This window comes from Equus asinus, chromosome 23, assembly GCF_041296235.1.
Source record: "Equus asinus isolate D_3611 breed Donkey chromosome 23, EquAss-T2T_v2, whole genome shotgun sequence".
In the NCBI taxonomy this organism is placed as follows: Eukaryota; Metazoa; Chordata; class Mammalia; order Perissodactyla; family Equidae; genus Equus; species Equus asinus.
The window spans coordinates 63,284,246-63,307,929 of NC_091812.1; the positions used below are offsets into that span (position 1 = coordinate 63,284,246).

A 23,684-nucleotide genomic window follows, 5' to 3' on the forward strand; every position below is an offset into this window, starting at 1 on the left:
TCATCCTTTGAATCTAATTGTCTGAGTCAGGAGGAGATGTGGCACTTGATGCAGGGGGAGGCGAGGGGGAAGGGACCCTCCCGGCTCCAGGCCGGCCCCTCCTCACCCCGGGGCCAGCCAGGGCCTCCCTTCCCCCGCACGGGGCAAAGCGCCTCGGGACAACTCCGACAGCCCCCTGCCTGTCTCAGGGCTGACCTCTGCTGCCGGGGCCTCAGCAGGCTGGCGATGTGGGACTCAGTCCCCTGTCACCCCTGAGAGCAGCCGCCTTCTCTCTGGGGATGACGGGACTCCCACCGAGGCCCAGGTCACCTTCCTGCATTTCTGAGGGTAATGGGAGGCCCGAACCCGCCCCCAGGTTCTATTCTTGCTCTCTGAGAATCAACGGGGGACTTCAGCCCCGCTTCCTTCCTGCACTTTAGGAGCATGGAGTCCCCAACTTCATTCCCCAAGTTACATCTTGCACTGGGAATTTGGGGAATCTGGGCATTGAACCCCAGCTCACCTTCCTGCCCTCTGAGAATGACGGTGCAATGCTGCCCGGTCCTCCAGTGACCGCACTTTGGGAGGCATGAGGACCCCCCAACTGACCCCAAGTTCTCCCTGTTCTGCATGCACAATCCTTCTGGAGGGGTAGGAGCCAGGCCAGACTCCTAGGGTCCCCAGGGGCTGCTCAGGGGACCAGGCTGCTCAGATGGCAGGGAGCAAGAAGGCAGCTGGGCCCTGGGCAGTCAGGTGTGCACACCCATGCATGCACACATGAACACATGCCCATGTGTGTTCATGCACACATGTGTACACACACAGTTGGGGGGCAGGAGGCAGCTGGGGATGCTCACACCAAGGGCCACACAGCCCTCCCTTCGCCCCCATGGGGGAGGGGTGATAAATATTTAAGGGGCTTTTAGCTCTGAAGGGGCTGAAGCTGGGGGAGGGAGGGGGATCCACGATGCCTGATTAATGGGGTTACGGCTTGGATCAATCCATCCGCCCGCGGCTCCCTCCTCCTCCCTCCCTCCGCCTAATGCGCTTTATCAGGAGAGCTTTTCTGACTTGGCAGCGTCGGGTGTTTTAAATAGACCCATTTAGAGCGGGAGTTGGGGGAGAAGGGGGGGGGGGAAGGGAGACAGAGATTGAGACAGGCTGGGAGACAGAGACGAAGCAGGGGAGAGAGACAAGCCCCGGAAGAGAGAGAGTGGGAGAGGAGAGACAGAAGGTGATGCAGAGACATGGGGATGAGAGACTGAGGATGGGACTCCCACAGAGGCTGACACGGCAGGGAGGGGGCGACGGGAGGCCGAGGGGAAGCTGTGGGCCAAGGAGCAGAAACAACAAAAAAAAAAGAGAGACAGAGACAGAGAGAGGGGGAAGGAGCCACGGGCAGTGGGAGAAACCCAGAGAGAGGCTCTTGGTAAGGGCTGAGCGCTAGCTTGGGAGACAGCAGATACCTTTTATTTCCAAAAACAGTTTTTCATCCACTTTGTTAAATTAAAAAGCTGTTTTTAAAGTGGTGCTGGAGGTGCTGGTGGGGGAGGGTGGACAGAACTGCCAAGTCTCCCTCCTGGCCTCCTCCTCGGCCCCCACAGAAGCTGCCTCAGCCTTAACCCGGGGGGGTTCTCCAGCTCCCCTGCTCTCTGCGATCCTCCGGGATCCCCAGGGACAGGGTCAGGGCATCTGAGCTACTGTTCATTGGCAGAAAGTCCTTCCTGCGTCTGGCCTCAGTCCCTCCTGCTGCAGGGAGCCCATTCCCTTGCCTGACCACGAGCCTTCTCTTCTCCAGCCCCTGCTCCGGCTCCCTAAAGTGTTCCCAATTTGGAGGGAGGATTATGTGCCCTCACAGCTCAGTAGCTCACTTTCTCAACTGCCATCAGACTCCTCCCAGGTGTGCCCCCAATAAATATTTATTATCTATTATTGTGTAAATCCAGACTTCTGTCAGATACCCGACTCCGTGTCCTTGGGTCCTCTGGGAACAGTGAGATGGAAGCTTAACTCTCTGCAGCCCTCTGGAGCCTCCCCGCCTCCTCTTCACAACCCCAGCTCCATTTTAAGTCCCTTTTATGGCCATGTGTCAGCCTAGGATACCCCACCCCACCCTCAACAACACCCCAGTCCTAGTGCTGAAGGGTCAGTGCCCCCCCACTCCCAGGCCAGGAAAATGGCCAGTCTGTTTGGGAGCTGAGATGAAAAGCCCGCCTGCCTTTGTGGGCCTCTGGCGGGTTTTGGACAATAGGCCCTTCCGTTCCGCTCCAGCGCCTGGAGTCCTTGGACACCCCCACCCCGGGGCTGCCAATCCGGGGGCCCTGCCTGGCCTGAATAAAAGGTGGGGAGAGTCAGGCCCAGCCCCACGACTGGCCCCAGAAGATTTTGGACTTTCTGACCTCCCATCCCATTTCCTCCAAGCCCGGCTGCTCCCCCAGTTAAGCCACAGAGATGCTTTGGGGGCAGAGGGAGCTTGGCGACAAGACAGAAACATACCTCACATCCAGGCTGCAGCCCCTCAGGACAGAACCCAGTTTTCTGACCTGGCTTTGCCCTTGCCTGCATGACTGGGGAAAGTTCTTCCCCTCTACAGGCCTATGATGGGGGCATGAAAAGCCTCCGGAGGAAGGACATGGAGGAGGAAGAAGAAAGACAGGGACGAGGAGGACGCGTCACAGGCCTTCCTCTGCTCATGTCCCCAGACCTCCAGCGCCACCGCACCTGCACCTGCCTGATGTCCTGAGACTGACCTGCTGGCCTTGGTCCCCAGCACTTACCTCTTTACCACTGGCCGCACACCGAGCGCATCAATCTCCTCCTCCTCCTCCAGACCAAACTCTTCCCCAGACTTCCAAACCAAGGGGGCGGGATGACGGGACAAGGCTGGATTCTAGAAGGGCAAAGGGCACAAAGGTCAGAGAGGAGCCACAGGCCTTAATCCAACTCAGAGCTCACTCCATACTCACAACCCCACTGTGAGAAGGGGAGACTGAGGCAGATATCGGATAAGCATCTAGAAGAGGAAAAGCTGGGAGCAGTGCAGACTCCCTCCAGCACACCTTGCTGACCCAAGGTTCTGACACACACGGAAAGAGAGAGGCCAGAAGCCAGTGGCCCGACTCCCACACAGACCCACACTCAGACACACCCACAATCCAAAATCCCCACACAACCAGTTCACAGACACAAGTACCTCCATATCACACACATTCTCCCATGCGTGCTCACATGGAGACACATGGCCACCAGCAGGGCATAAGCACCCACCATCACACCATCCTCTTCCTCTGTCTCATCACCACTGTGATTTATTGAGCATCTGTTACGTGCCAGGAACTGTGTTAGGCCCTTTATATGCATTATCTCATTTAATCCTCATGACTTCTCCATGAGGTAGGTTCTATTATTATTCCTACTTGACAGTTGAAAAAGTGGAGATTCAGGGAGGTTAGCAACTTGCCCAAGACCACAGAGCTGATCGGTTCCAGAGCACAGATTTGAGTCCAAGTCCAGTTCCAAAGACTGTCTGCTACACCAGTTTGCCTCTGTAGATCTCTCTTATGCCTGCACAGTGCCTTTCCCAGTAATGACAGGCACGGCTACCACTTGTTCAGGGTCCTAGATGAGCCAGACACTATGATAAGTACTTAATCTACGTTTTTGCACTCAGTCATCAAAACCACCTTTGGAGGTAATCCTGTTTCCATTTTACAGATGAGGAAACAGGCTCAGAGAGCAAGAGCATCTTGCCCAAAGTCACACAACTGGTAGTTGGTAAGGGAGCTGGCATTGTACCCAAGGCCATGTTGCTTCTACAGGCTCAGTCACTTAACAGAGCCCTCACCTTCTACAAGACCTCAGGACATCCTCAGGGTCCAGCTGCCCCTGTCCTCCTAACACAGGTCCCAGATGTATCTGCCAAAGGCCAGATCAGATGCCTAAACACGAGAAAAGCACTCCACGTCACCCAGCTCGGCCCAGAGATGCAGAGACACCACCAACCAGGGAGAGGTGGCCAGAAACTAAACCAAGGTGTTAGAGACAGGCTGGCTCACGGTAACAGACAGAGACACACCAAGAGACAGGCCCAAAGAGGGAGCCAGAGACAGAGAAACACGCCATCGGGCCAAAGACTGACAGTGACAGTGGGAAAGGAGACAACAGAGGGAGAGCAGGCTACGGGCTGCCCTGAAAAAGCACAGACAAATCCACAGCATCAGACACAGCCACAGAGACACAGAGAGAGCCACCCAACCTGCATAAGAACACAACTGTGAAAGCAGACAAGGCTCAAGCCATGTGTGGCGTGTGTGTAAGTGTGTGCGCACGTGTTGGGGGGCATGCAGAGTCTGTATCACTACGCACATTACACCAGCTGCTTCCAGCAATTTCATCTGATTAATAATAAATGCCCCGTAATTACAGCCGCTCCCCCAGCCCTTCTTCCTGTTTTTTGTCAGCTGCCGCCAGGCCAGCCCCCTATGGACCCCATAACCTCCTCCACCCTCACCTGCTGCCTTCTAGGAGGTTGAGAGGACACGGGCTGATGGAGGAGGCCCGCCTCCCAGTCTCAGGGGGAATACCCATCTTTCTATGTTGCATGAATGCCCTCTGCCTCCAAGCAAAAGGTCATCTTCCATAGGTCTCACTCAGAACTGCACCCCTACCCTGAATATAACCTGTGGCCCCTAATACGGTCTAGAGGCCCAGGGCTGGGGCGCAGAGAGGAACTCTGAACTCCCCTGGCCTACTCTCTATAACTCCCTGGCTGAAAGAAGTCTCCATTCACTAACTTCCCCACGCCCGGGAACCCCACAGGCTCAAAGGAAGAAGGGACCAGTACAGGGGTCCCCACCCCCTCTTTCCAACCCAGGCAGCCCAGAATCTCTGCCCACTCGTGTACCCTCACACTCTGGACACTTGGTGGCTCCACCTCCCATCCCTGAGCCCCCTAGGTCCACATTCTCCAGGCTCCCACCCTCGCTCTCCAAGGCAGCTCTATCAGAATCAGCTGCGGGTTTGTGCTGATCTGTTTCTAATCGCTGGGGCCTGGTTCACGCTTGCCCCCCCCAAATATTGATTCCATTATTTGGAGAGTCATTGACGTCAGGAGCCTGGATGGGTGCCAAAACCGCCTTCTCTCCAGGCCTGGGCCAGGGCCCAGGCCCCCCACCCCGAGATTTCATGGAGGGGCCCAGAGGGGTCAGCTCACGGGCCAAGGTCACACGGCATCTGCCCTCATAGGCTGGACTCTTCCTACCTTTTGGGGACCACTGTGCGGCTCCTCTCCTGGGGAGAGGGGCTACACAGAGGCCTGGGGTTAGAGGTGAGGGGGCTATCAAAGGGGGGTTGCAGGACCCTCACTGGAACTCGGGCTACAGGGAAGGAGTCCAGGAGGTAGGCATGGGGGCAGTGGCTCAGAAAAAGCTACTTGGTGAAGATTTGTTCTTCGCCACACACTTATTTTGGAACATCCTGAAGCTGGACTTGAAATGGTTACTATTGACTCCTTGATTTTTATGTCTGATATCAGATGCGTCTCCAGACTCTCTGAGAAGGAAGTTCTCTGCAGTGTAGGATAACAGATTTCCCTAAATGTTGCCATAATTTGACTAACTGGCACCATTCATTTTATAAACCTTTGTTCCATGCAAAACAAAGGCTCTGTCTCCTGTGCATCTCCCATCCATGCTGCCTCAGTTTCCCCACATTCTCCTAGTTTCTCCTGGCTCTGCATCTATCGGATCAAGATGCAGCCACTGCTACACGAGCCCAGGTCGGCAACTCCTAGGCTCCAGCCGGACAAGGTATTTTTAGGATCTGAACCCTGTGTTCTCAAATAGACGTTAATAACCAATACGGGCAGTCCGTGGTGCCCAGAGCAGCTAAACAACCTCAGAGCCCAGCCTTGGAGGCTCAGAGGTGGGCTCCACTGCCTCAGCTAGAGTCCAAGAAACCCAGACCTAAAGAGAGCAAGGGACACGCTCACACCCATGGGGGGGGGGGGGGAAGAAAAGGACTTTCCAACCTTCTGAAAAATCCTAAAGCTGGAGAGAGGACAGAGGTGACCTCCGACCTCTGCCACAGAATCAGGGTCATTGCCGGCCCCAGTCGCCCCTAGGCCAGCTCTTTTCAAGTAAGAATCTGCCTGTCCTCTGCACTCCTGCCCTGAGTGCAGGGAAGTCCTTCCCTTAGTCTAGCCTGTAGATCACTCGGGTCACTGGAGCCAAAGAGGGTATGCAACAGAGGCTGTTAGGTTTCAAGCCACAAACCCCAGAGAGTCCCCCCTCCCCGCGGCGTGTCCCACCCAATGATTCATTCCTCAGCATGCACTGAGCACCGAATCTCTGCCAGGCACTGTGCCGGGAGCTGAGGATGCAGTCCTGCCCACCAGGAGCACGCAGCCTGAACGGAGAGAAAAAGGTGTCCTGTTAACTCCGCACTGGCTCCTCCCGTGTGCCAGCTCTGTGCTGGGGGCAGGGGACAGCAGTGAGCAAGGCAGACCCAGCCCTGGGCCCCAGCGAGCTCACTGGCAACCACTGCAGCCTTGCTAAGTGGGGTAGCGTACAAGGGGACACACTGACCGCTCCGGGTCTGAAAACCAGCCCCCTCCGGCAGGCCCGAGGACTCTTCCGTCCATTCCTCAACCCCAGGTCGGGCCCTGGCGCTGACCAGAAGCCACCAGCACAGTCCGACTCCAGCTCCCTCCACCATGGCTCCTGCCCCAGCCTCTGGGAGCAGCAGGGTCTGACCCTTCCCCTACGTGGGCCCCTGGAGCTCCTGGCTCTGGGGACCCCAATCCAGCGTGGCTTGTGCTTTGGGGGCTCTCTTTGCCCTCCATAGAGGTAAAGGGGGTGATGACCTCAGCGCTCTCAGCCCACAGGCACCCCTTGTCTCCCAGGGGCTCTCCCCACAGGAAGCCAGAGCCCGGGTGGGTGTGGTCACCCAGGGCCACAGTTTACACAGCTGAGGTCTCCCCCTCTCCCCTCACCCCATGGTGGGTCTGGAGGAGGGGTCAGCTCTCCTCAGTCTCTTTGCTCTCTGGGACCCCCCCCCAAACCAGGCACACATGGTCCCCCCCAACCCATCTGCATTTCAAAGAAAATCCGCTCCATATGTTTCCAATTCATTTACACTTCAACCCGCCATGGGGGGGCAGAGAGCAGGGCGCCTTGCCTCCTAGCCCCCCACCTCCCTAGGGGGGCTGGAGAGCATGTGTCCCCTTCAGGGACAGGGAGCCATCTGAGCCTGAGGGCCAGTTCCCTACTGTGTGGGCTCCCTTGGGGTGACAGTGCCCCTCAGGCAGCTCCACCCACTGGCCTCCATAACGGGAGGGCGTGTAAAGCCCCGGGCAGTGTCGCCAAGGCAGGTGAAGTCCTAGGGTTGGCTGCAACCTAGCCTCCCCCCAGCCCCACCCCGGGGTGGGGGGCGCTACTGCTCTTCTGGGGAACAGAGTGGAGAAGCTGGGCATACCCTGGAGCCAGGTAAGACTCGACAGGCATTCCAGGAGCCGCTGGGAGATGCAGCTTAACTGGGCCCCTGCCGGTTCCAGCCAGAGCAGAGGAGAGAAGGGGGGTGCGTTCAGTCCAGTCTCCTCCTCCAGCCACCTTCTCGCCACACATCTGGGGCTGCCATCTCCCTAGAATCAGATTCAACCCCCTGGAGGGGTCAAAGGAGCCAGAAGTCTACCCTCACCAATTCAGTTTTCACACCCCTCCCATCCTAAGGATGACTGGAATGGGGGCAACGTCTTGGGGGATGTGTCTTATTTCGCCACAGCTGACCCTCTCTACCACAGAGGGGGCGCTGTGAACCATTTAAGGGGCATGCGTGTGTACATGGCACGGGGGGATTCGGAGAGTACATATCACCCCTGTACCAGGAAGCCCCTCACACCTTCCTGCCAAGAGCCTAGTCTTCTTGTGGAAGGAAAGGCAGAACGGTGTACCTGGGTCCACCACCCTCTCCATCAGCCCAAGTGAGGGGCGTGACCAAGCATGTATCCCCTCCCGTCCCCACTTTGGAGGAGACAGGTCCTGCAGCAATCTGTTCCTCACCTGAACTGTCCCGACATACACCATAAACCAAGAACCGGGTGTCTTTGACTATGAGTTCTAAGCTCCACCGGGAATGTGAGCACCGCAGTCCTGGTGTGGGTTTGAAGGTGAGCCCCAGGAGGGAAGCATAACCCAGGGCCCCCATGCGAAGCAAGAGTCTGAGTGTGAGCACTAGGGTCCCGTGCAAGTGTGAGTATAAGCCTAGGATGGAAGCGAGTATAACGTAATCGCCAGGGATGTCAGTCCCAAGTGTGAACGCCAAGATGGAAGTATAGGTGTGAGTGTGAACCCAGGTCCCAGTGTGCACCTGAGTGTGAGCTCCAGGACTGAGGTGTGAGTCTCAGAGTGAGTCCCAGGATTCCCATAGAAGTCAGTATAAGCATCAGAGTCCTAGTGTAAGTCTGAGTGTGGGCCCCTGGTCTTAAGGGCACTCTGAATGTGAGTTAAGGTTCTTCACGTGAGTCTGTGTGTGAACACTGAGTTCCTAAGCGATCCGAGGATGGAAGTGAGAATCTTGCATGTGAGCACTAGAGTCCTAGTGTGAGTCTGAGTGTGAGTCTATGAACCCCAGTGTCCCATGTGTCCTTGAGTTCACATGTGAGCCCCAGGGTAGCCGTGTGAGTCTGGGTGGGAGCCTCAGAATGTAAGTGTGGATGTGAGTAAGCTCCAGAGTCTTGGTGTGAGTCTGAGTGTGGGCCCTAGGTCTCCATGTCAGTCTGAGCCTCAGGATAGAAATGCGAATCTGAGTGTGTGAGCCTAGAGTCCCAGCGTGAGCCTGGGGGTGAACCACAGGACTGAAGTGCACAGCTGGATATGAGCACTGGAACGTAAGTGTGAGTCCACATGAGTCTAAGTGTCCCAGTGTGAATCTGGGTATGAATTCCAGAGCCCCAAGAAGTCTTGAGTGTGAACTTTAAGCTCCGAGTCCTTGTACAAGACTTGGGATCCCAGCCGGAGCATCAGCCCTGATGGAGTGTGAGCTTTACTCCACATCACCTACGCTGATCAGGAGCACCAAGAACCAGTCCAGAGGATGTGTGGGGGTTGTGACAGTGGACACAGGGAGGTAGACTTTATTGAGACACACAGGCCCCTCCACCCCTCAAGCCCTGGCTAGCCCTACACCCCAGGAATACCCAATCGTTCAAGCCCCATCCCCACACGTGCAATGGCACATCATCACAGCCAGAGCTAGACCCACGAAAACACCCTCAGTGTTTCAGGCCTCCTGGACATACAGCAATTACAGATGCAAGAACACACCCAGCATTTGGGACCCCCACCACCTCAGTGATTACAGCCACATGAACACCCCCAGTGACACAGACACAAGTATACCAAGTATTACAGGCAAAACAACTAGTGTTACAGACGCACTCCTACAGCAGCATGCAGACACACACCCAGTGTTGCAGACAAGCTGCCAGCCACACAGACACACACAGACGCTTCTCAAAGACAGAGAGAGACTAGGTGGAAAGAGAAAGAAAATCCTGAATTTTCAACAAGGCGTGAAATAGTCCTGCCCGCCTGAAGCTACTGAAGGGGGGAGGGGGCCAGACAGCGAGCAAGAGCGAGACGCAGGAGGAGAGGCTCGGGAGAGGAGAGGAGAGAAGCCGAGGAGGAGAGCTGTCCGTCTGGTGACCTCCCCTCGGCCCAGCCCCCACGCACGGGCAGATACACTACTCCAAGCAGCACAGGGACACCCAGGCCGGCTCACACAGAGCCGCACCGGAGGAGACACACACGGGCAGACTCACAAAGAGACGGGGATACACCACAAGCGGACTCACACGGACACACAACAAGACTTACAAAGACACACTGGAGGAGACCCACTACATGGAGATACATCCAGGCGGACTCACGAGGAAACCACAGGCAGGCTCACGCCGACACACCCGCGCACACACACACACAAGCAGATTCACACGGACACACACACACACACACTAGCAGACGCGCAACCGTCCGTTCACACCCCTGGGCGCTTTGAAGTCCAGATTTCTGCCAGAGAACGAAGCCGCCTCCCGGTGCGCGGGGGTCACTGCGACCCCCCAGCTCCGGAATTCTCCCAGACCCCGCGCGGGCTGCTGCAGGGTGAGGGAGAACAGGGACGCTAGGACAATCAGCCCCGGCCACCTCCACCCCCCCGCCGCCTGTCCGCCCCCACCACCACCACGCCCAGCCCCCGGCGCGCCCGGACGTGGGGGGCCGCTTCTCCTGCGCCCCCGCCCCCGAGTTTGCAGGCAAAGTTTCCCGTGAACTTTCCCGTCTCCCCCGCGAGTCGCGGGCCCACGCGTGTCCCCCCCTTTTCCCGCGCGCCCGCGGGCCGCGGGTCTGCCGGTCGGCGCGAGGGTTGGAGGGTCCGGCCGCGCGCGTCCGCCGCGGGGTACTCACCGCGCCCTCGGGCCGCCGGGGCTCCGCGCCTCGCCCTTCGACCGCCCCGGCTGGGAGCGAGGCAGCAAGCGCGGCGCGAGCACCGCTGCCGGATCCCGCCGCCGAGCCCCGCGCCGCGCCGCGCCGGCTGGAGCCGCCGCCTCCGCTGCCGCCGCCGCCCGCTCTGCACCGGCTCCCCGGCGCTCGGCGGCTTTAACCCCCCCATCCTCCTCCCTCCCTCGCGCGCGCGCGCGCGCCCTCCCTCCCTCCCTCGCCCATGTGACCGCGGGCGCCCGCTCGGCCGCGCGCGCCCTCGCTCCCCTCCCCCTCCTGCCTTGTCTCCCCGCGCCTCCGCGGCCGCGCGCCGCGACCCCCTCCCTGCCACGGTCCCCGCGCGCCCCCGCCTTGGCACGCTCCCGCGCCTGGCACGCGCGGTCAGCTCGCGCGGGCACACTCACCCTGCGCAGGCCCGTGAGCCCGGACTCCCACCCGCGTCGCGGTGGCACGCGCCCTCCCCCCACTGGCACAGTCACCCGCACTGGCATGCGTGGACCCCTCACATTCGCCCTTTCTCGGGAACGCCCTCCAGACGGCTGTGGCCCCCGCGCTTCACGCGCAGCCCCGACCGCGGGGCTCGGAAACGCGAGCGCATGCATACCCACACCCACTCGGCCGGATCCCCTGGGGCCGCGGGGCGCGCACCCAGCCCCCTGGGTCGCTCATTCACACTCACCCTCACTCAGCCTTGGCCAGGTCTCGGCTGCGCATACTCGCACATGCAGGCCCTGACTGCCGCGTACCGACAGCCTGGCACACCCCGGGCCAACTCTCCGGCCCTCCCGCCGGCATCTCGGTGAGAGGAGCGCGAGCCAGAGCCCCACTTTGGGGGGAGGAGACCAGCCATCTCCGCCCCTGCCCTCTTCCCACCGCCGCCGGCAATGCCCCCCTCCCGGTCACACACACATACACCCCTTGGCGGAGGGAAGGGGGCTCTACGCTCCCAGGACCCGGGACGCACCAGGCTGGGAGCCCAGGCCCTCGCCTCCCACCGAGTCTCCAGTGCCACCGCCACAACCACCCTCTCCTTCCTCCCCACTCCGGGATCTAGGGCCTGGGGAGAACCCTCCGCTGGGATGAAAAGGGTCGGGAGGGTGCGCCCTCTGGCCAGGACGGGCAGTTCCAGAGCGCAGGGCAGACGACTCTGGCGTGGAGGTCCACCCTCGAGCTCTCCTTCGCAGCCTGGGCCTCTGAGGGGCCGGCGTGCTCACTGCATCGCCCCCGGGCCTCCGGTCTGGCTACAAGAGGGGGGATTAAGGTTAGACAACCTGACCAACGTCTGACGCCACGGGAGAGCGCAACAGAAAGTGGTGGATGGCAGAGGCGGGGAACAAGCGGCCCACCCCCATCTCCACCCCTTGGATTTTTCACCTGACCTTTGACCCACAATCCCGTGCCTTGCCCCTCCGGGGAGCAGCTCCGGGTTGGGGGCGGGGAGAGGGGAAGGAAACTTCTCGCTGTTTCCTCACTCTCTTCCCCAGTAGGCTGCCCAGAGCGCCCGGGCCCTTTCCCAACAAACGCCTCAGGGACTCCCACTGCAGAGGAAAAACCTTCTTCCCGCCACTGCCCGGGCTTTTCACTTTCACTTCCGTGGCCGCAGAATCCCCCCAGTGCAACCCGCAGGGGTCAGCCGGGGCTGTGGCTCAGAGAGGGCCGGCGGGGGCTTAGGGACACCCAGGGAAGTAGCGGCGCCCAGCTGAGATCCCGCCCTCCCCCCCCCACCCACAGTAGGTGTGCGCTCTCCGGCCGCTCCCGCCCGCAGCCACTAGGTCCCGGGGCCGCGGATGGGGACCAGGCGGTGGGCACCGAGAGGGGCGGGGGCTGAGCGACTGGGTCTGCGGGGCGGGGGGGGCTGGGGGGGGGCGTCGGGAAGCGCCCCTCCCCCTGTGCCGAAACCAGGCCTGCGAGGCTGGGTGTTCAGGGGAGGCCGGGCGTCGAGATGGGCGGTCACTGGTGGGGTGATTGGACCCCCGGACCCCCCGGTGTCGGGACTCGGCCTCTTTCTGCCCGCTTGAGAGCGATGGGGAGTTCCGCGCCGGACCGACGTCCCCCCTCCGCCCGGGGACGCGGGGGCCGCCGTCGGCAGTGCAGAAGTCCGCGGGTGCCGCAGCAGGGTCCGCGCCGGGCAGCCGGGATCCGGGAGGCGCACGGGTCGGTGTGTCCCGGGTTAGCGAGGACGGGAGGCGCACATCGGACCGGACCCGGCGTCTGTCAATCCGCAGCTCGTCCGGGCGCAGCACCGGCGGCCGCGCCCGCTTCCCCGGGGCCGCAGCGACACCTGGCGGGCGGTGCGGGACGCGCGCTCCCGCGCAGGCTGAGGCTGCTGCTCAGAGGCAGCGCCCACCTACGAACCACGGGGGTGCGGCCCCCTCTCGCTCCAGCCGCCACAGCCTGGCCCAGAACCGATTCTCCTCCCACCTGAGCTGGGCAACAGATTGCTCGGGGGTCCCCGCTCCTGCCGCCTCCAATGCCCTATCTGCACACGAGCTTCGGAGCTTCCTAAGCCTCGGCGTTGACCCCTCCCGGACCCCACTACCATGGGGCGAAGCCGGGCTTCTTAGGCGGGCCTTCAAAGCCCTAGCGGGAGCTGGCCCTGACTCCTCCCCAGCTGTATTAGGAGCCCGTATCGCCGGCCTCCCCTGCTCTGCACCAGCCCCCTTCTCTGTCATGGCGCATTTATCCTTAAGCCAAACCCCACTTCACTAACACCCTCCCCCCAGCCCCACCCCGTCTTCACCATCTGTCTGTTTCGTGCGGGGCCGCAGGAAATAATGCCCACAGTTCGGAGCTGTAGTGCCCTGCAAGTGATGGGGATCCCCGATTTGATAACCCTGAATGGCCTTGGGAAATTGGGGGAAGTTCTTGACGTTGAGTCCCTGGCGTTTTACGTCCACAGTGAAAGAGGGCTCTGCGGCGGGACTTTTGGCTCCACCCTAGCAGGTGACCTAAACTTAGATCACCCCCCACCCCTGGAGTAGACCGTGTCATCCCAAGCCTTTGAGTAGAAGGGACCTTTCCCCGTTCCTCCTGATGTGTCCTCAAGGACGGAGAGCCCCACCCCGTCTCCCGTGGTCTGCCTTTTCCTGTGCTCCTCGGAAACGGTGCTCTGCTCGTTTCTAAGCTGCTCTACCGACAGAAAGTCCCACCGTGCGGCACAAACTTGGCCGTCCAGAGTTACTATCACTCACACACAGGCTCTCTGTCTCACCCACAAATGACGAACACGATGTCATGTAAAGCCACACACCCAGTCTCAGAGTCGCACGTGTATATTCAACCTCACTGTGGCGCACTGGGAGTCAGGGTCCCCTGCTCGGGGCTGGGAGCTGGAGGTCCCAGAAGATTTCTGGGACTCCCGGAATCACACACTGATGCGCCACAGCCACACAGACACACGGTCACACACTCAGCCATGTACTCAGCCGCAGCGCGTGTCCCACAGGCACACACGCAGAGCCACACACGCTCTCAATCACACCAAGTCCCACTCTGGGATTTGGCGGGTCGGGGCGGGCTCCGGGAGGCGGTTGCAGTTACGTAAACGCCCGCGCCCCCCCTCGCTCCCCCTCACCCCCCTGCTTCCTCACGCAGTGCCAGCGCCCGGGGCGGCTTGGCCGGGGCTCGGGAACAGCTCGGCCTCGCGGAGGCTCCAGGCGCCGAGAAACCCGATCCGACACAGCCCCAGGCCGAGCCAGGGAGGGGGGCCCAGAGCACCCCCCACACTCAGGGTCCAGCCCAGCCCCCCAGGGAGGAGTCACCCCCATCCTGAGACAGCTCCCAACACCATCCTGAGGCTGCGCCCAGGGCCCACTGACAAGACCCACATCCTGCAGACCCCCTTCTGGAATCTGGCCGCTGGCTGGAGGCCTAAGTGCGCCCTGACCCTGCCAACCTCGGGCACCAGAAAAGGGCGAAGACTCCCTAAAGGTGGAGAACGGGAGAGGGCTGGAACCTTAATGGGGGATCCTGTATTTAGCCTGGAATTGGCCCCCCACCCCCCAGCTGCTATCTCCTCTCCCCTCCTCCCCGGGGCCTCCAAAGCCACCCTGGGAGAGAGAGGTGCTCTCACCCCGGCCCAGGCCCCATCAAATTGCTGCCTACCCGTCCCAGCCTATTCTATCCGAACCCTAAATTATCTGGAGAGGTCCAAGGCCTGCTCTCCTCCCTTTGACATCCTTCCTTCCTCTGTAGCTGGAAGTTCTAACTCCAGTCTAACCTCAGCTCCTCCTGTTTTGCTAAGAAGGAAGTTTGAGGACAACCTGAGACATTGGGAGTCAAATCCCAGAAAGGAAGAAGGATTAAGGCTCAGGAAACCCCTGAAAGTCAGGAGTCTAAGCGAGGAGAGAACGCCTGTGTGTCCCCCACCACATAACCCCCACTGCTCCCTGCAGCCCAGACCTGATTTTTCACAATAGCTTTTGAGTATCGGCCTGGGCTGCCCAGGCCCAGGCAGAGAGGGAATTTCCCCCTGTGTTCTCTGTTAATGAACAAAACATTTCATGTTGAAATTCCTCCCCTGCCCCCAGCCCAGTGTCTCCAGGGCCTCCTACCCTGACCAAAGAGGGGGACCACTGGGAGGGGAGGAACAGAGAAGGGGCAGCCCCCAGGGGAAGCATAATTTATATTGGGGGGCATCTTTTTTCATAAATAATTAGGGTAGCTTTTTTTTTTTTTTTTCACTTTTGGCTAAAATTACCCACTCCTGTGGCAGCTTCCCAGAAAGGGCGGCGGGAGGGCGGCCGGAGCTGTCCCGAGGCCGAGGACATGGCCCCCCTCCCCTGGGCGAGGAGCCTTCCCCAAGTTGTTTTCCTGGTCTCTTGGATGTTTTTTTTGATTATTAATCACATTTTCCATCCACAGGCTTAGTCCAGACCCCCTCTCCCTGGGGTCAGGGCTGGACAGAGGGAGGAGGACAGGCTCCAGGAGGATGAGTTGGGGACAAGATGGGCAGTGACCCTTGGTCTTGGGTGACCCGAAAGAGGCTGTCAGTGGCATGTCACAGATCACACCCTCACCATCCCGGGACATAGTAGGACCTTAATCAATACAAGTGGAGCAAATGAATGGACAGGTGTCCAGCTTTCACAGCACCCAGCTGCCCTGGAAAGCAAAGCCCCTAGAGTCGGTCCCCTTATGCTACAGACAGGGAAACAGCTCAGAGAGGGGGAGTCACCTGCCCAGAGTCACACAGAAAGTTACTGCCTGGGCCAGCGCAGGACCCCAGGAATGCTGAGGGCTCCCACATTCAGAAGGCAGTCAATAAATATGTATTGAGCACACACTCTATGCCAGGCCTTGATCTAAGTGATGGGATACAGCAGTGAAGCCACCAGACAAAAACCCCTTCCCTCTCAAGGATGTGGAACAATTGCTGGGCGTGGGCAAGTTGGTCCAACCACTTCGGAACACCGTTTGGCAGGATCTGAGCTGAATATCCATGCGCCTTGTGACACAGCAATTCCACTCCTAGACACACACCCCAAAGAAATGGTCATACATGGTCACCAAGAAGGTTCGCAGCAGCTTTATTCATAATAGATTCAAGCCGGAAGCTACCCACATGGATGAATAGATTGTGCCACAGCTACAGCAACGGAAAAGAGCCCACCATAGCTACACACAACAAAAATGGTAAAGCTCACAGACAAGATGTTAAGCAAAGGAAGAAAAAAGAACCAGACACAAAAGAGTGCCTGTTGAATGATTTCATTCATATAAAGCTCAAGAACAGGCAGAACGCATTCATGGCTGTGGAAGTCTGGAGCGCAGTCACCTTTGTGGGAGGGGGTTCCAAGAGAATACACACATATGACAAAATTTGAGCTGTGCTCCTAAGCTTTGTGCACTTTACCTTTTACCTTTAAAAAAGCTTAAAGATCTCCTGCCCTCATGGGACTCACATTCTAGTCAGGGAAGATGGATACTGAGCAAATAGGTAAGTATACAATTTGTCCATGTGACAGTGCCGTGTCTGACTCCACAGCCCCCTCAGGCAGGAGGTGACAGCCTAAATGTCACCTAAGAAAAGACTGGACTAAGCCCCATGTGCCCTCTCTCATGGTGCCATCCTCTTTTTCTTTATGGTGGCTGGTGTGATGTTAACGGCCTAGTTACCTGGGTGGTGTGTGTGGCCCCCATCTCCAGGCACCTAGAGCTGAGTCTGGCACAGAACAGGTGCTACTAACATTTGAAATAGGTTTAAATAAGTGTTGAATGAATAAATAAATGATGCAAGCAAGAAGCACAACCTCGACCTGAGGGAGTAAAGTCTCAGGGCTCGGGGGAGGGAGCCTGTCTGAATGGGTCACAGCTGGAGGGATGGGACCCAGTGAGGGATTAAGCAGAGACCCAGAAGGCAGGCTGAGGCAGCCTGAGTGGCTCAGAGACCACATCCTGAAGTGCCTTTGGTGCCAAGGCTTTGCAGGCCTGGAAAGACTTAAAGTAGGTGAGGAACAGAACCAGATCTGCATTTTAGCAAGGTCATGAGGCTGCTGGGTGGAGGGTGGTGAGAAAGGCCAAGGCTGGAGGTGGGGCAGTTAGGGAGGCAGTGTGTGCAGTGACCTACAGGAGAGAGACCAATGGCCTGCCCTGGGGCTGGGCCACTGGGCTGAAGAGAGAGGAAGGGCTTTGGGAAGGGAGGGTGGGCGCTCAGATTCATCTTCTCCATCTGTTCCCACGAACCCTGGAGGAACCCCATATCGCCCTATACACAGAGAACAGACCCCCTGGACACCTAGGCCAGTGTCTGCTCTCCCAAGGACCCTCGCCCTCCTGGGTGATCCCAGGGTCTGGGCTGAGTTTGGAAAGAGAGGCAGATGGTCAGAGAAGGGGTAGAGGACCCAGAGCGGGTAGGGGAGAGGGACAAGGGAGGACAAGGAAACTAGAGGTTAGGGGATTATGTGTTTGAAGGTGGGAGCCGGGGCAGACTTGCAAAACCACAGATGCAGTTTTTCATTGTGTGTTGCAAAAATTTGCATGAAACTAATTCTCTGCTCAGAAATAGAACGTCCCTCCTTCCCCACCCCAGTGGGCCCTGAGCCCCTCTCCCCAGCTCTTCATGGAGGAGGCCTATGTCTTCACAGATTGTCCCCTTCCGGGGTCAACCCAGAGTCTGGCCTTGATCCACGCTGCTGTTGAGCTGCCTTCCTGAGAACAGACTGGGACTTCCAAATGGGAGTGAGGGCCCCGGGGCCCCAAGATTGGTTCCAGCCTTCATCTCCCACGGCTCTGTTCCACACCAGCCTGCGATCCCCTGGGGTAGGAAGACAGGGAGAAGAGAGGCCCCAACTTCCCCAGAAACTCAACTGTGGTGATTCAGAACGCAGAGAGAAACTGGAGATTTAAAGACTGAATGCCAGAGACACCATGTCCCAGGGAAACAGAAAGAGGCAGAGGGGGAGTCCAGGAGAGAAAATTGAATTAAATTCGGTTCGACAGACATTTATTAGCACCTACTGTGTGCCAGGCCCAGAGGGAACATTGTGTACAAAAGCACAGAGGACTCCCGGTTTTGGGCATGAGTGACTGGGAGGTGATGGTGCCATTCATGAGCTGGAGAGAGAGCTGGGGCTTGCCAGGTCCAGTTGAGGGGTCTGTGTGATGATGGCCAGCAAGGGCAAGGATGGGAGAGCAGAGAAGCTGCGAGAGGGCTGGCTGGCTGGAGGTGTGCAGTCCCCAGCCAACAGCTCCCAGTGCCCCTGCACCCGGTTTGTGCTGGTTGTGTGGGCATTCATCAAAGTCTCAGACCCAGACCGACCTGGGCACCATAAGGGTGCTGGGATGATGAGATAGGTCAGGGACCAGGGAAAGGGTGTGATGAGAGAGAGGGAGGGAGGGGAGGATTGAGGTTGAAACCCTGGGAACCATGATTAAAAGACAGAGAGGGCAGGGAAGGTGCGCTGGCCCCAGAGGTAGGAGGAATGCCAGGAGTCAGGGTTGTCAGGGGACCAAAAAGGAGCCTGGTGAGGCCAAGAAAGAGCCTTGGGCTTCAGCAGCCAGGAGTGGGGTGGGGCCAGCGGGACCAAGCTGGATCTTTGGAGCTGGCTAACTACATGCTCCACAGGGGCCCGGGAGCAGAGTGCAGGCCCCCTTCTCCAGCCTCCCTCTGTCCCTGGAGCCCTGCTTGGTCTGGGGGCTTCTCTCAGCCAGGCACAGGGGAAGAAGAGGATGAAGTCCTGCCTCCAGACTTCCATCCCTGAGCCCCTGGTTTCTGGCCTCCCAGGAGGGTCCTGAGCCTTCTTCGAGCTCAGGAGCCCGCAGCGGTCAGGGAACCCTGGGGACCCTGGGGGTAATTGAAACCAGGGCTAAGACATTAGAAACCATAACGCCGACTCCCCGGCTCCCCCAGGATAGCTCCTGGTTTTCTTCTCGCCCCATCCTCCCTGCTGCTGACAGCTCAGCTCTCCAGGCCCCCACCAGCTGGGCTGATGACCCTCCTCCGCAAACCAGCTAGAAGGGGCCTCCAGCCAGAAGGTACCCGAAGCCAGCCCTCGGGGACCTCTTCTCTGTGCTCAGACAACCTCAGTGTTTACCAGGCTAACCCCCCATATTGAAGCATCCCCAAATTCTAATCATAATCCCTTATTGCAGAACCTATCCTAGGGGGTTGAAGCAGACAATGGGAAGGATTTCTCAATAGCAAAAGAGAAAAGAGAGGTAGGAGATGTGGTCAGGAGTGCCTCTCAGCTAGCAGGTGCTCAATAAAGATGTGGGAAGGAAGAACGAGTCTCAAAGCCTGGGCCCCACGTGAGCGAGGGGTTGGCTGGCTGGGTCTGAAGCAGGGGCAGGGCAGGCCGCACATGAGGGGGTAGGAAGGAGGAAGGCCAGTACGGACAGAGTTCCCCTTCCATCTCTCTCCCTGCCCTGACTCCCTCTGTCCCAGTCCTTACCTCTGACCGAGAGGACAGGAAGCTGCATGTTTGTGGCCGGATGGGCAGGCCCTCCCCCTGCACAGCTGTCTGATGACTCCAGGCTCCCCAGGCTCCCTGTGAGTGCTGGGCTGGGAACCTGTCCTGGGTCTCTACGTCTGTCTCTTTCCTGGGCTCTTCAGTGAGACTTAAGGGGATCAAACACCTACTCCATCGCTTCCTGGATTAGTGGCCTCAGGCAAGTAACTTAAGGTCTCTGTGCCTCAAGGAACTCCAGAGTAAAAGGGGATCACAATAGTGCCTGTTTCCTAGGACTGTCGTGAAGGTTCAGTTAGTGAGATGATCCATCCGAGTGTCAGCACCAGCCCGGTGGTACCAAAGCTCCCTTCATCAGACCCAACCATGTCTCTATGTCTCTTCCTCTTTCTGTTAGTCTTTCTCCTCATCTCTCCATCTCCATCATCCTCTGTCTCTCAGTCCTGGTCTCCCTGCATCTTTCCCCTGCCCCCCTTTCCCTCCCTGTGTCTGGCTCTGCCGGCAGCCCCCCAGCCAGCCCTGCTTGAACCTGCTCCTCCCAGGTTGGCACAGCTGGCCCAGGTCGGGTGGGGTGGGGCGTCCAGGGAGGTCTTTAATTCAAACACAGAATTCCTGGAAGCAGGATCACGCCTGGGCCTGAACATGGGTGAATCACAGTCAGGGGACGAGTGATTGTGTCTGCGTCCTTTCTAGCAGGCCAGGAGAGCGGGGGGCTCGGCCTGGCAGCCTCTTGGAGAGGGGGGACTTGCCCTGACTGCTCCAACCGCCCCCATACCTGGGCTCAGGCCAGATCCCCCATGTCTAGTGCCTGCCTGGAAGTAAGGCAGCCTGCCGGGAACCCAGGACTGAAAGGGGAAGCCATCCCCCTACACAGGGTGGCTTTCCTGCTCTCAAAATACTCTGGCCCACCCTCGCCCCACATCCTGCTCTGAGCTTCCCTTACCCTATCTCAAACCCTGCATGGAGGCACGTTGCCTCCATCAATCCAGCTCCTCTCATCTCTCTCTCTGTCTCTATCTCTGTGTCTCTGTCTCTCTTAACCTTGACCCATGACTTTGGCAGCCACATATGCTTTGCACCCCCAAACTGAGGCCACCAAGCATAGGAAAGTATGGGGATTGAGGAGTCTGTGTTCTTCACCTGGACCAGAGAGCCCCTTCTTGGGGGGATGAGAGGACACAAAAGGTCCAAATGTCATTTCTGTATCTCTGTGGTTCTGTGAAGGCAGAGGCATGGTGTGGAATAGGTGCTCCATAAACGGAGACCAGTGGAGGTGGGGCAACAGGAGCCCAACAGGGAGTGGATGGCCAGGGCTTCAGCAGGCGGGAGTGTGGAGAGACTGTGGAAAGGCTGCCACTTGACTTGTGGCTCAGGAGAGAGTCTTCTCTGGGGGCAGGATTGGTCTCAACTAGCCCCAGACGCCTCCATACCTGGGCCCTAGCCAGACCACTCATGTCAGCCCTTGGGCAGAGCGCCAGATGGGTGAACCACTAAGACTCGCCTCTCAGTTCCCTATTCCCAACACATCATTGCCTCAAGCTGCCCACCAGCTCCAAGGAGAGAGAGCTGGGACTACAGATCCAGAGACAGAGAAACACTAGGCAGTCACACAGCAAAGAGAGGCGGGGACAGCAGCCCTGGTGTCCTGGAAGCCAGCCTGGGCCTGTCATGGGGATCCTGTACCAACACTGTAACAGGGGACAGACTTGAAGCAGGATTTTACGTGGAGAGAGTGCCTAGGAATCCTTGAACATGTGGGCAGTTGGGCTGTGGGTGGAGCATCCCATCAGGCAAGGACAGATGTGCAGCTTCCTGTCCGTCCCGTCAGACAGAGATCAGCACTGGGATGAGGGGTTCAGAGAGAAGGATCAGAGCGAAGAGAGGACCTGGGAGAGACACCAAGAAATAGACACAATCAGGGACAGAGTCAGACACAAAAATAGAGATGCAGAGAAAGAAAGATGTGAGTCAGAGATGCGGAGACAGGGAGATGCAGAAGGAGGGAGAGCCCTGGAATCAAAGACACAGAGACAGAGATAGGGAGAGACATGAAGTCAGAGAGAAACATGGTGTCTCAGAGTCAGAGCAACAGTGACACGGATTCGACAATATACAGACACAGACAGACAGAGAAACTCAGAGACCGGGAGACAGAAAAAACCATGAGAAGGCAGAGAGATGGAGCATAGAGATGGAGAAGACAGAGAGAGAGACACATGAGACAGAAAGATGAAGAGAGGCAGAGAGATGGAGAGAGAGCCAGGCAAAAGGAGACAAAGACAGAGTGAGGCAGAGAAAGGGATCAAAACAGCAGGAAGGGGAGGTGGCGACAGAGGAGAGTCTCCAGGTCTCCAGTCTCTCCAGCCTGGTCTCCCCAGGGTTTGGGCCCCCCTTGCTATTCTTTGGTTTCCATAGCAACAGGGAGGGCAGCACCAAATTTGCATAGACATTTACATCCTTTCTGTCTGCATAATTCAACAGGTTTCTGTGCATATTCATGAGCCTGTGAATGAAGGTGACTCTCCCAATCTCTGCTCCAAACCTGGCTGTGGTGCCCCCTGCTTGCAGTACATGGTCATGGCTCCAGGCCCCACCCCGCAGGGCCTGACCTGTTCCTGCCAGACCCTGCTAACAACATTGCCCCTGCTCCCCAAACACTCGCTTGTACTTTCCTCCCTCCAGACCTTTCTTCAGGTGATGCCCCTCCCCTTGCCGGGTGCTGTCCCTCAGCATCAGTCCTGCCAACAGAACACACGCATGCCTGCATGCACGCACCCGTGCACACACAGACACTCACGTGCACACATGAACTCGGGGAGGGGCATGGCAGGGAGTGATCAGTGCTCGCCCTGGCTCCTGATGGAGGGGGCCCCTCAGTCACACTCCTATCTGAGTGTTTCTGTCAAAGAAAGGAGTACGTGAAAGGATCACATGGAGAGAGGCTGGGGTGTAGGTGGAGCTGAAGGCTGACACACCTACCAACAGAGAGGGACCTAGGACACTGTGGCCTCCACATGGAAACTCAGAGAGACCCTGGCTCCAGCCAGAATAACCAGACATGCTAGGGTACGGGCAAAAGGAGCCTCAGGAACAGAAGGGCTGCTGCGGCTCGAATGGTGGGGAGAGAGTGGGCTGAGAGGGCTTCTCCAGGGCCTGCTCCAGTCATAATTTGGCTTCACCATCTCCCCCTGGATCCCTATTGCAGCCTCCTCACTCCTCTTCCCGCCGTGTGTCCCCAAACCACTTTCCACACTGTAGCAGCCAGACCTCTCTCACAAACACCAGTCTGATATTCCACACCACTCCCTCCATAAAGCCTTCCGTGACTCCCCACCACCCTCAAGAAAAAGCCCAAGCTCCCTGGCCAGGCACTCGGGCCCTTCCAGCCTGGCCCCCACCCACCTCCGAGCCTCATTCCTCTCATTCCCTGCCTCGAACATCATGCTCCAGTGACCGTCTGTGCTCTTCTCACCTCTATGCTTTAGCTCATGACTGCACTTTACCCAGAATGTCCTTTCTACTTTGCTGCTAGCTCTTCTTCAAGATTCTACACAGCATCACCTCCTCTTCTTTGAAGCTTTGCCCCTAAAGACTGGACGAAGGGCCCTGCACTGTTGAAGTCTAATGAACTTCCCTAATCTCTGTACTTATCACACCAATGGTGAAATTATCCATATATGTGGCTATAGCCCTCAGTGGGGCTGGAGGTTCTGAGCCCAGAGACTATATTCGTTACATTGTGGGTGATGATAAGCTGTTTGTTGAATAACTGAGAAGTCACTGAACCCACTGAGGGCCAAATTTCAAGCCTAGGCTATCCTCGGTGTGTCTTGGGGCTCCCGAGGACCTCTGCACAGACCCTGCAAAGGGCAGGGATGGGCTGTCCCTTTGCAAATGCTGCCACCTTGTGGCCAGACTCAGAAGCGCAGCCAAACATCACCTTCCCAGTGCAAGGACAAAAGTGGGAGCCAGAGATGCCCTGGGGAATCAGGCTTGATCCCTAAGCTCCAGGCTGGTGGTGCAAACAAACAGTGGGGAGTGGGAATTGGGGAGTGGGGGGTGGGGAGCTAGGCCCTGAGGAGGGAGCTCTCAGAGCCTAGCACTGGTGTCCTCTGAACACTCCTGATGAGTTCCAAGCAGAGAGAATGGCAAGAGCAAAGGCTCAGAGGCAGAAAATCTCATGGCACGTGGGAAGAGTGAGGTGTTAGGGCGGCCAGAGCCCAGGATCCAAGTGGACCAGGCCAAGATGGACTGAGCCATGGCAGTGACCAAGCAAGGAGGTCCTTTAAGGCCATCCAGTGAATGAATT

The 23,684-nt window shown here is 58.2% G+C and overlaps 1 protein-coding gene across 5 annotated transcripts in view; it reads right to left on the reverse strand.

The window, feature by feature from the left end:
• CNTFR (ciliary neurotrophic factor receptor) overlaps positions 1-13,123 on the reverse strand; it is a 40,083-nt gene extending 26,960 nt beyond the window's left edge. The window contains exons 1-2 of one of the 5 annotated variants that reach the window (XR_011497295.1): positions 11,741-11,776; positions 2,757-2,869 (exon numbers count right to left, since the gene is read on the reverse strand). The gene's annotated coding sequence lies outside the window, so the exon portion shown is untranslated. Of the gene's footprint in view, positions 1-2,756; positions 2,870-10,436; positions 10,604-10,873; positions 11,066-11,148; positions 11,777-12,890 lie in introns of those variants that run through there. The other 4 variants (XM_044756926.2, XM_014857417.2, XM_070495606.1 and 1 more) reach the window with 4 other exon arrangements.
• Positions 13,124-23,684: the final 10,561 nt, after the last annotated feature.